Source organism: Malaclemys terrapin, chromosome 6, assembly GCF_027887155.1.
Source record: "Malaclemys terrapin pileata isolate rMalTer1 chromosome 6, rMalTer1.hap1, whole genome shotgun sequence".
NCBI classification, from domain to species: domain Eukaryota; kingdom Metazoa; phylum Chordata; order Testudines; family Emydidae; genus Malaclemys; species Malaclemys terrapin.
The window spans coordinates 97,223,294-97,235,694 of NC_071510.1; the positions used below are offsets into that span (position 1 = coordinate 97,223,294).

Genomic DNA, 12,401 nt, shown 5'->3' on the forward strand with positions numbered 1-12,401 from the left:
ATGTTTTAGAAATGGGTTCATTCTTTGTATTTAGTGATAATCTTAAATATCTATTTATTGTTGATTTTGTTAATAGTGATAAGAATAGGTTGGGGACATGATGAGTAAGTTCTTGCAGGAGCTGGCTGCCAAAAGAGGCTGATCAGTAACTGCGCTGAAGTGTCTCTCAGCAAAAAGCTCTTCCAAAAAAAAAAAAAAAGTTTGTATTCCCAGAATAAACAAAGTTCTCTTTGAAAAACTGAGTGTTGTGATTAAAAGTGTAACATAAGTGTATAACTGGTGGCTGTTATGTAATAAGATTGGTAGATAGTGAATTCTGCAGAACCACATCTTAATTAATGCTAAGATATGTGATGGAGAGATGGAGCAATCTGTAGCAGGCTTCAGTATCCTTGCCAAAATTAGTTGGTGACTCAAGGAAAGTCTAGTGCCCTTTTCTTACATTTTGTGCAATTCTTATCCTCAGCACTTCATACAGAGGTAAATCAGGCAAAACCATATTAAATTAATACAGTAGAAGGGCAAAGGGGCAGAGAATATTTTCAGTCAAGAAAAGAATGAGAAATGTCACCATTCCAAGAGGACAACAGTGGTAATTAGTTGTATAGCAAGTAGCAACTGCACAGAGGGAGACATCCTGGTACTGTTTGTACCAAATTATACACTGTGGCCTGAAAATCTGGATATTGCAGAACACCCCATTTGTCTTCCACAAGGAAACTCTCATCAGATTGGAGTAACTGTCAGGAATGTCACCTTAAAGGGGAGAACCATAATGGGGCAGGTACAGTTGCTTGATGCTATCTATTCTGTGCAATTACCACAGAAGCCAGAAAATGGGCCCCCATTGAAAGGAAATGAACATTACAATAACCAACCAATCAATGCTGGCTGAGCATAAAGACACCTCACAAATCCATTGTGAAGTATAGGACCCTCTTGTCAACTTGCAACACCTCACAGAAGAAGAACAGGAAGTTTCCAGAGACATATTGCATGAAGAATGTAGCACCTTTATAAGGAATGATTCAGGTGCAGGGTATATTGAAACTTTCAAGATGGACCTTAAATTGTTTGACAAGACTCTTGTCCAGAAAATGTATAACGCTATTCCCCAACCATTCTATAATGAGGGAAGATTGCATAAAAGATCCGGCCAGAATGTGGATGCGAATGACAATATCATCATATTCCTCACCTGTGGTATATGACAGAAAAAAAGACGACACATTATGACTATTCATAGACTATTGAAAATTAACCAAAAACACTGTTTCTGACAGAGATCCTATAATCAGAATTCAAGATATCCTTGATAGCTTAGGTGGAAATTCATGATTCTCTGTCCTTGATCAAAGGAAAGCTCATCATCACATTATAAGTGAAGAAAGTGTTCACACAGCATTAATTATACTTAAGGCTACGTTTTAGTCACAGATATTTTTAGTAAAAGTCATGGGCAGTAAACAAAAATTCATGGCCCGTGACCTGTCCTTGACTTTTACTAAAAATACCCATGACTAAAACTTGTGGGAGTGACTGCCCGGGGTGCCACAGGTGCTGGGGGAAGACAACCTGGGTACTACGGGGGAAGGGAAGGGCAGCGATGCGTGGCCGGGACCCCTGCTGGTGCTGGGAGGCGCGGGCGGCCCGGGATCCCCGTTGCTGCTGGGGGGTGCGGGTGGTGGTACGTGGCCTGGGACCTCCGCGGCCACTGGGAGCTGCGGGGGTGGTGCCTGCAGGCAGAGGCAACGTGCAGAGGTGCCTGGCCACACCTCTTGTCCCCCAGATAAGTGCCACCCAGAGCCCGCCTCACACCGTCTTGTGCCCTTACCCCCTCCCACATCCAAACTCTGCTGGTGGCGGTAGGGGTGGCCCAAGACTGACCCACCAGTGGCCAGTACAACTGGTGCAGGTGTTGCCTGAGCTGCCCCTGAGGCAGGTATACGGGCTGCTGCAGAAGTCACGGAGTCATTGAATCTGTGATTTCCGTGACCTCCCATGACAAACTCGCAGCCTTAATCATATTCTGGGGTTATAGGAATATGAACACATTCATTTTGGACTACGTAATGTCTCTGTGGCATTCCAGTGCCGCATGGAAGTATGCCTAGAAGACCTGAGAGTTGTGTACCCTAACTCAGTTATATGCCTTGTCTACAATAAAGTTTTCAGGGATCATGTGGAGGATGTTATAAAAGTTCTTGAAAGTGAACAGAAAAGTGGTATCAAGGAGCAGCATTATTCTGGAAGGATGGTGTCGGCTGAGGGTTATAAAAACAGACCCAAAAGACATAGCTGCTATACAAGCTTTGAAAGCTTCTACAGTGAGAGAAATACAAAAATTGGTTTGGTTTACTAGATAGCACAAGAAATTTGTAAGTGATTTTTGAGGGTGGCAAAACAATTGTATGATTTCCTTTCCAATTCCAAACAACCGTTCTTCAAAAAGAAAAAGAACCCGCCCTCCCTTAAGTCAATCAACCAGAGGTATGTACAGAACTACATCAAAGAATTTAAAAACAATTGATTCATGGTCATGCTGTATCCAATCCTCCAATCTTGGCTTACTCAGATACTGGAAATTCACTTTGCATACTGTTGCCTCTGATGAAGGTCTAGGAGCTGTCTTGTACTAGAATCAAGATGGAAAATTCCAGGTGATTGCCTATGGATTCAGAACACTGCAGAGAAGAACTACCACTCACATTATGGAAAACTGATATTTCTAGCTCTAAAGTGGCCTATAATAAAAAGGTTCAACTAATACCTCTTCTATGCAGCTTCATTCACAGTGTATATTGGAAAATTACCACTAATGCATGTGATGACATCAGCTATACTAAATGCTTCTAGTCTGAACTGGGTTTTGGGGCTTCAGATTTCAAGTTCACCATAAATGCCCATCCTGAAAAAAGGGAATGCTGATGCCAACTATTTATCCACGGAATCTTTAAATATGGAAATGCACATGAGAAAATGCACACAAGAATATTATACAGAGAGCATTTCAGCAAATGTTCAAGCAGTGAAAGCCCCAAATGAGGGTTATTTGGAATTAATTTTGGCAATTATAGCAAATCTGTCTACTCTGCAAGCAAATTAATACAATGTATTGAACCCAGTAGGGGACAAATGTGTCCTGATGAGCTAAAAACATCTTAAGCAAGTGATTCTGCAATTGGAAGAATTACAGAGCTATAGAAAAACTACATCAAATTGAGTCTGAAGGAAAGAAAAAAAAAGGATTCCTATGTAGTTTGACAGTTTCTATACAAGTGGACCCAACTTCATGTTGACTTCAATACTATTTTGAGATGCAAGACAATCTGTAGGACCCAACTTGTACTGCAAATGCAAAATGGGGAGCTAATGTATAAATAGCAACAGAGGGTCCTGTGGCACCTTTGAGACTAACAGAAGTACTGGGAGCATAAGCTTTCGTGGGTCAGAACCTCACTTCTTCAGATGCAAGACATACATTTAATGTATAAATAGTGGTATGAAGAAATGGGAACAGACTGAATAATAAAAGATCCATCAGGATATATAACATCATATCACAAGAGTTTGTAAACGTGTGAAGGGGAAAAGGCTAAATATATCTAGCAGAGCATCTGTGCAAAATGTTCTTTCCACAGCACCATTTGAAATGATTTGCACTGATTACTCCTTTCAAATGAAGGTAAAGGGGGTATGAGTCTATCCCGGTGATCATGGATGGTTTTATGAAATTTGCCTGAACGTATACTACAATGAATAAGTCTGATAAAACTGCTACTGAGAAAATCATTAGTGACTTCACATTTTAATTTGGATACCATGACCAAATAAAAGAATTGGAGAATTGGAGATTTAAAAAGTTTCAGAATACACAGGTATCCAAAAATTTGACAACAACTCCATACCATTCCCAAGAAAATCCAGTTTAATGTTTAACCGAACCCTTCATGCTCAGAACTCTAGAGGACAACAAGGAACCAAATTGGAAGGAGTATCTAAAGAGTATGTTTCATGCCTATAATTGTGAAGTGACAGGTTTCCCAGTCTTCTTGCTTTTGTATGAGAGACTCTCAAAGCTACCTTATTTGCCTGACTGATTTCAGAGTGATTTTTTGTGCAATTATTGGATGGGAAGAATACTATGACATAAATGTGAGCTTTAGCCTGATGATTGTGTACTGTATTATATCCAAACAGCAAAGTCAAGAGCCATCCCAGGGGAAAATTGTTTCCAAAGTAAAGGAAGTGTCTTTGCAGAAAAGACTGAAGGAACCATAAAATGTTATGGAGGACTTTGAAAGCTCAAAAGGGTTGGATTTTGGAATTGTACCATTTTCATTAGTTGACCCAACTGACAGTCATATTGATATGGGACAAAACATTCTACACAGAAATAAGGACATCACTGAATCCTGAAGCAAGAGAGTTCATTACCAGCTCCAGCAACACACAGCCATCTTCAGAGGGACAGAGACCATCTGGCCTTGAACTCCATGCTGATGACTCAGTTTCAGAACATTTGGAAGTAGACATAACTCAGCCAGAGTAATCAGGAAATGTTTGTCAGTGCAAGAGGAGTTACCACCACATACAGGAAAACCTCAAAGACAAACAGAATATGAAGACCATCAGAGACACTGACATATGATCATTTTGGAAAGTCAATTTTTACAAGTCTACAGAATGGTGGTTATGGCCAGTCATCAAGCTAGGCTGTGTTTTAGGGAAAAAATAGAAATACATTTACTATAGTAGTTGGTCAGCATTGAGACGACAACATTTATTTTAACCAGGAAGACTGTCAGATCCCTGGAATAGATGGAATAGATAATAGAAATAAGTTCATATTTTTATATTTAACAATAATCGTGAATATTTGTTTATGGTTGGATTTGTTGTTTTTGTTATTAGTGGTGTAAATAAGATAAATAGGAACTGCCCAATTAAGAATATGATGGAAACATTGTTAATGAGCTCTTGCAGAGGCTAGAGTGTGCAGAGAGCAGGGGTGCTGGAATAATTTTTATAGTAGGGATGCTGATGATGGAAATCATGTATTTGGTGGTGGTTATTACTACTTCAAGCCAGGGGGTGTGGCAGCACTCCCAGTTCCAGCACCACTGGCAGAGAGTGTACTGCTGCTGCAAGAAGAGGCTGGCTTGTAGCTGTGCACTGGTTTCTAGCTGCAAGAAGCTCCTAAAGAAAAAGGTTTGAGTTCTCAGAATAAGCAGAGTTCTACTTCAAACACTGAGTTTTGTGATTAAGTTTATAACACCAGTGTTTAATTATTGAATGTGATGTAAAAAGATTGGTAGTTAGGTGAAGCTGGCTAGGTGCCACAGAATTCACTATAACCTTCATGAATGGATACTTTTGATGTCATGTTTACCAGTCTGTGTCTACATGTGGATTTTGTATCCATGTACTATAGTGACCATCACTGGTTACTACTATGGTTAAGGTTGCAAAACACTGTCAATTATAACTACTTGTTTCTCACATTCATAACATCCAGAAATTTCACTGTTGGGAATGTAAATTTCCATGCTTGTTCTCTTTCATTCTGAGCTTTTGTTTTATTTTGTCTTTTTGAAAGGTTGAGCAAAACCCCTTTAGCTGTTTGAGTTACAAGTTGAGGAAAAATTAGATTTTTCCCATTGTTTATAAAAATGCACTCGCCCCCCTCTCCCCCCATGGGATTGTACGTAAACAGCTGAAACTTTATATTTGAATTGCCTATGGCCAATGGACATAATGAGTGGTTCATGCTTTGCTACTGAAAAACATTAGCTGAAAGGTGTACAAGTCATCAGTATTCAAAACAACACTGTAGCACGTGCACAGTATATAGTAGGTTTATCTATAAGTACTTATCAGAAACATGGAATATTGCTAATGCATGTGCAGCTATTTAATGCAGAATGAAACATCTTGTAACTTTCAAATTACAAGGAAATTGGTAGTAGTTATAAGGTTATGGGCATTAATATGTTCAAAGCATAGCTGCAATTCAAGTCAATGGGAACTATAAGTGTTCAGCGTTTCTGCAAATCAGACCCAGGGTCTCAAGACCAGCACCCAGAAAATGAGGAACACACAATTAGTGACCACCTGTGAAAAGTTTGTTTTAAATAACTTGCTTAGAATCACATAGGAACTCTGTGGCAGAGGCAGGGATAGAATCCACTTCTCCAGAGTTGCATTCAGCTTCCCAACCCAGAGACCATCCTTTCTCTTTCTCCAATCCCCTGCCTCATTCACCACACAACATCCAAAGAAGGTGAGGGCAGCCTTGCCTCCTGCTTCTCTTGCTTTCATTGAGCAGATCCTGGAGGAGGGTACTCCCCAGCCACCTCTCACTCTTGACCCTCCAGAATTTGCCATTGGGTCCCTGCCCTGTGAGCCTCCCTGGCCACCCCCAACACACAATCTAAGTTGGCTGAATACCATCCAGCTGCTCCACCTCTGAATTGCACCGAGGAAACATCTGTATACACTCATGCTTCATTCTATTCACCTCCCCTCCCTCATGTCCCACCCTGATACTAAGGAGGACAATGAATCCTGGTGGGCCTGCCAGGGATATCAGCTGGTGATTGGTTCCACAGCCTGCCGGGAATATCAGCTGGTGGCTTCTTATGGAGCTGTGAGCACAGGCATGTACTTGGCACAGTTCACTAATCCCCCCCAACACCTGCTTCTTTTGTGGTGAGAGGGACACCATGGCACACATCTATGTAGAGTACATCAGGGTTGCAGCCCCTCTTCCAGCTCCTCTTCCAGCTCCTTCAGGACCTCTTACTGTGATTCTGGCTGCACTTTTCCTCACACCTCCTGACCCTGGCACGCCCCATCTGCAGCTCACAAATCCTGATACTTCCTGGAACTGGCCAAGAGGGCCATGCACCAGGCAAGGAGGGGTAAGTTAGATGGGGGATGCTCTGTGACCGTGTGGTATATTTCCAGTCCCTGGTTCGATCATATATCCAAGCAGAGTTCCTCTGGGCAGTGTCCACAGACTCCTTGGATGCCTTTGAGGGACAGTGGCTGCTATCGGGGATTCTTTTCTTCATATTCTCTTCTGGTCCATGGATTTTTACCCTATGATCTTCATTCCCATAACAGCTCAAATGGAAAGTTTAACTTCTTCTTGGGTATTGAACTAGGTCAAAAAGTCTGCAAGAGTCTGATGTTTCAGCAAAAAAATGGCCAATATCCTGAAAATGACTCTTTATTCACTTCAATCCCTGTAATCAGATGAAAGCTATAATTTATTCTGGGAGTTAATCCACCAGAAGAAGTTTTAAATTGGAGATAGTCAGAATCCCTGAGCTTCCATGGAAGAAAAAAGTTCCCAAGAAAATGCAGATAGAAAAAGGTGAGCCCAGCTACGCAAATATAGCACAAAAATTGTATAAGTATATCTACTTCAAAGTAATTGATTTTACAATGTCCAGTATTCAATCCAACTTCAAACAGAGAGGCTACAAAATTATTCAAAAACTTGAAACCCTCATAACTCCAATTGTAACAGAAACACAAGTTCAAGATTCTGCAGTTCTGATCAACCCATCTCAAACAAGATAAGTTAGAATTGGAAAAGGTACACCGAAGGGCAACAAAAATGATTAGGGGTATGGAATAGCTTCTGTATTCGGAGAGATTAAAAAGACTGGGACTTTTCACCTTGGAAAACAGATTAAGAGGTGTTATGATAAAAGTCTATAAAATCATGAATGGTGTCGAAAAGGTGAATAAGGAGGTGTTAATTACCCCTTCACATAACACGAGAACCAAAGTTCACCCAATTAAATTAATAGGCAGCAGGTTTAAAACAACAAAAGCAAGTACTTCTTCACACATTGCATGGTGAACCTGTGGAACTCATTGCCAGGAAATGTTATGAAGGATAAAACTATAATAAGGTTCAAAAAAGAACTAGATAAATTCATGGAGTATGGCTCCATCAATGGCTATTACCCAAGATGGTCACAGATGCAACCCATGCTCTGAGTGTTGCTAGCCTCTGTTTGCCAGAAGCGGGGAGTTGATGCCAGAGGATGGATTGCTCAATGATTGCCTGTTCTGTTCATTCCCTCTGAAGCATCTGGCATTGGCCACTGTCAGAAGACAGGAGGCTGGGCTAGATGGACCATTGGTCTGACCCAGTGTGACCGTTCTTACATTGTTCTGTAAGATGTGCTTCAAATATATGCTTCTGATTTCAACCGTGATCAACTGATTATTCATTTCATCTTCAGCTATCATCTTAAAGAAAGATTGTTGAAGTTAGTTCAGAAATATCTCAGGTCATTGGCCCAAACTGAACATCAGCTTCTTGCAAAAGTGGTTGATACAGCATTGGTTGCAAACTAATTTTTAAGTGAGCTTAGTTTCACGGTTCTACATTGTATTAAAAAGTGGCTTTGAGATACAATGGAACAATCATGGCTCAACTGGTATACATATACACAAGGACGAAACTGATGATTAACAGTTTACAGATGTCAAGAAGTTAATTCATTTCAAGAAGCTCAGGTGAAGATCATTTGCAACTTTTGCAGATGTGCAAGTCATTTTTTTTAATTCATATTTTTAAAAGTAATGATTTCAGAGTGGGGATGCCTGAAAAGACGACACTCCCCTTCCCCCCGACTGACAAAAGTGCTGGTGTGGGCAGCGCTACGGCAGCTCATTGGACATGTCTTAATTATGCCAGCAAGAGAGCTCTCTCCCAACCCCATAGAGTGGCTACACAGAAGACCTTACAGGGCACAGCTGCAGCAGTACAGCGGGCTGCCATAGGGTCTGTTGTGTAGACATCGCCTTAAATTGTCCACTTTTAATAAAGTGAGAGAAACAAGCTTGTGTTCAAACTCAGTGTTTCTTTTATTTCTAAATGCAATCCCTATTTTTTGTGTGGAGGGAGAGAGGTGTTAAGGTCTCCTCCTCCCCCCTCCCAAATAAACCAACCAGTTATCCATACCCATCTAATTAGATCAGGGTCTTAGTGACTTCCTCAAAGTCACATACAAAGTATCTGGCAGATCTGGACAATAAGTACAGATTTTCTAAATCCCAGTGCAGTCTCTTCTAAGTAAACGTTAAAAAATAGTGGTGATGTCAGGAAGTGGAAACTGCACTGATTGTATTTGCATCTACTCACTCAACAAAATCAAAACTTCACTTTACACAATTGTGAAAGTTATTTTGTTTTCAAATTATTTTAGCTCAAAACTAGAGATGGGTGGTTTTTTGTTGTTGTTGTTGTTGTTTTTTTGACAAAACAGTTTTCTCTCAGAAAAGGCAGTTTCCCACATTTTGTGGAAATTTATCTTTCAATAGTTTCAATAAATTTGAAGTGTTTGATTTCAGTGTTATCATTCTGATTTATTTTGTTTCAATGTCTATATTGTATTCAAATATTAATATCTCTATATTTAATATTGTATACTCTATTATGAAGTTTTGACATAAAAAAGAACCATTTTTACCTTCTCAAAATGAAATAATTTGACAGTATTGAAATGAAATGCTTCAAGAGTTGTAAATTGAATTTTTTTGGAATTTTCATTTTGTGGGAAATTTTGGCTTTTCATTCTGATTTGGAATAAAAACAAAATCAAATTAGGAGAATTTCCCGTGGAAAGAAAATTCTGGTTTCCAACCAACTATACTCAAAACTTACTTGGTGTGTCCCTTTAACCACAAGTGAGAGAGTGCAGGACTGGCAAACATTGCAACATTCTTGGCTCAAAATCTTGCCCTTTACAAAGACAATGGTAGACTAGGCATCTCTCAACCATTCATGCTCTTGGCAACCTGCTGGGATGGCATTTTGCCCTCTTTTGCATGTTAGCATGCCAATTTCTTTTACTGCAGCATAAATGCCAATAAGATTGGATTTAGATGGGCAAGCTGCATATTGCTACATATTTGTGGCTATTGCAGAGTATACTGTAGGGAGACCACTGTGCCTCACTTGATGATATCTGTTGACATTTATCTGCTAGAAAAAGAATTCTTGAACAGTGGGGATTTGAGGGCATTGGTAGCTGCCAAAAGAGAGTGGTTGCATTTTTTCAGACACCAGGGAAGCCCATTAAAACCACTTTGGTTGTGCAAACCTGTGCTTTACCAGATGCTGGCACAAACATACAAGCCTGTCTTTCCCAAATATATTTCTCCCCCTGACCCCTGATCCTTGCATGGGATTCTGTACTCTGAAAGTGAGCCATAGAATCATAGAAATGTAGGACTGGAAGGGACTTGAGAAGTCATTCAGTCCAGGCTCCTGTGCTGACGCAGTACCAGATAAACCTAGACAATCCCTGCAAGTGTTTGTCCAACCAGTTCTTAAAAACCTGCAGTGACGGGGATTCCACAACCTCCCATGGAAACTTAATTGCCCTAATAACTAGAAAGGTTCCTGCAATATCTAACTTAAATCTCTCTTGTTGCAGATTAAGGCCATTACTTCTTATCCACTGTATGCAGGACACGGAGAACAATTGATCATTGTCCTTTTTATAACAACCTGTAACATATTTGAAGACTGTTATGTCCCACCTCAGTATTCTTTTCTCAAGCCTAAACATGCCAATTTTTTCCAACCTTTCTTCATAGGTCAGGTTTTCTAAACCCTTCATTTTTGTTGCTCTCCTCTGGCCTGTCTCCAGTTTGTCCACATCTTTCCTATAAAGTACAACAGCTGAGGCCTCAGCTGTGCCAAGTAGAGTGGGATACTTACCTCCCATGTCTTACATACAACAGTCCTGTTAATACATCCCAGAATATTAGCCTCTTTCACATTTGCCCTATAGCTTTGATTCTCTTGTATCTTGTTGGTCTTAACCGGTCATTCCTGATCCTTAGTAAGAGAACAAGAACTACATGACAGACATCATTTTGAGACCTTTTTTTCCTAATGTATCTGATTTTTGGTCTCTCTCCATCTCTCTCTCTCTTTCTCCTACATTCAGTTCAGATTCATTTTTGAACAACAGGCTAATAGGAAGGGCCTACTTTTGGCTGAACAGGCCATTTCTGTGCTGTCTGAAATTTCTCATTTGGAATACTTTGAATTAAAATGTAAAATGGAGGAGAAGGAGGAGGAAACTGAAATTCTCCTAGTTCAGACTTCAAGTTTGGAATATTTTAAAAGAACCAGACATGTTTGATGAAATAATTTAATGCCTTTGAGGATATAAGGTTTGTGGAGCGTTAAGCATAGACTACACGTTCACCTTTTACATTTAGGAAGGCAGGTGCTATATAGGCAGAAATATCTAATGGACAAATTTACTCCCTATTACACAGCATACACTTAAGTAAATAAAGTACTGCTGAGGTACAGCATGTAGAGCTAATTTTAATGCCATTAAATAGCTATTGGAAAATTTGAATCCTGTTTCTTAATTAAACATGTCATGATTTTTTTAAAAGAACTAAATAGGAAAAATGCTACTCTAATTGGTAATACCAACAAAAGCTTATTGATTTTTAAGCTATAGCCACTGGAATGTGAGGACTGTAATTAAGAACTTAAGGTTTTATGTATAAATTAAATTATGTGATCCTTGCTAGATGGTCCAGGTGTGAATTATATGGGTTGTTGGTATGTGAGTCATAAATTAGAGATGGGCTCAAACAAACCTTATGGTTCTGAGCAAATTTGAATGTTGAGGGGAAATTCAGATACAAGTATCACAGCTGGTGCTTGTTGGTATGATGATGTTTAGCTTCACTAGAACCCTGGTTCTCAGCACTCCTGAATCCAATTTTGCAGTTTGGAGTCACCTCTAATATGAAACTCCTGTATCTGGTTTAACACCAAGTGCACACAGTGGAATCCTCACTGATTTCAGCGGCAGGTTTGCACAATGATTGTCACTTTTGATGATAGAACTTAGGCCAAGATCCTCAAATATTTTAGGTGCCTAACTCCCATTGAAATCAGTGGAAGTTAGGCACCTTAATACCTTTGAGGATCTGGGTAGCCAGTTGTCCCAATTTTATAGGGACAGTCCCAATTTATGGGTCTTTTTCTTATATAGGCTCCTATTACCCCTCTACCCCATCCCGATTTTTCACACTTGCTGTCTGGTCACCCTATCTGGACCTTAGGCACTTTTAAAACTTTACCTATAGGGTTTATGTAATAATTTTTACTCGTTATCATTTATTTTTTGTTCAGTGATTTATTATCTCATTCATTATCAATAAGTGGAAATATATGGTCATCTTTAGGAGAAAGAAAAGAGCTGTTTCTGTCCTTTGATTCTCTTTCTTCTCCTTCTCTTTACTCTTTCTCTGGTGTATTTTTTGTGTGTCTGAGCTGTTACATCCTCTACATTTTCTTCCCTGCAGCAGCTCCCTGTTCCCACATCCTTGCCCAT

At 39.9% G+C, this 12,401-nt stretch overlaps 1 protein-coding gene across 8 annotated transcripts in view; it reads left to right on the forward strand.

The window, feature by feature from the left end:
* Positions 1-12,401, forward strand: part of PDE4D (phosphodiesterase 4D) — a 1,107,352-nt gene that overhangs the window by 777,807 nt on the left and 317,144 nt on the right. The window lies entirely within an intron of this gene.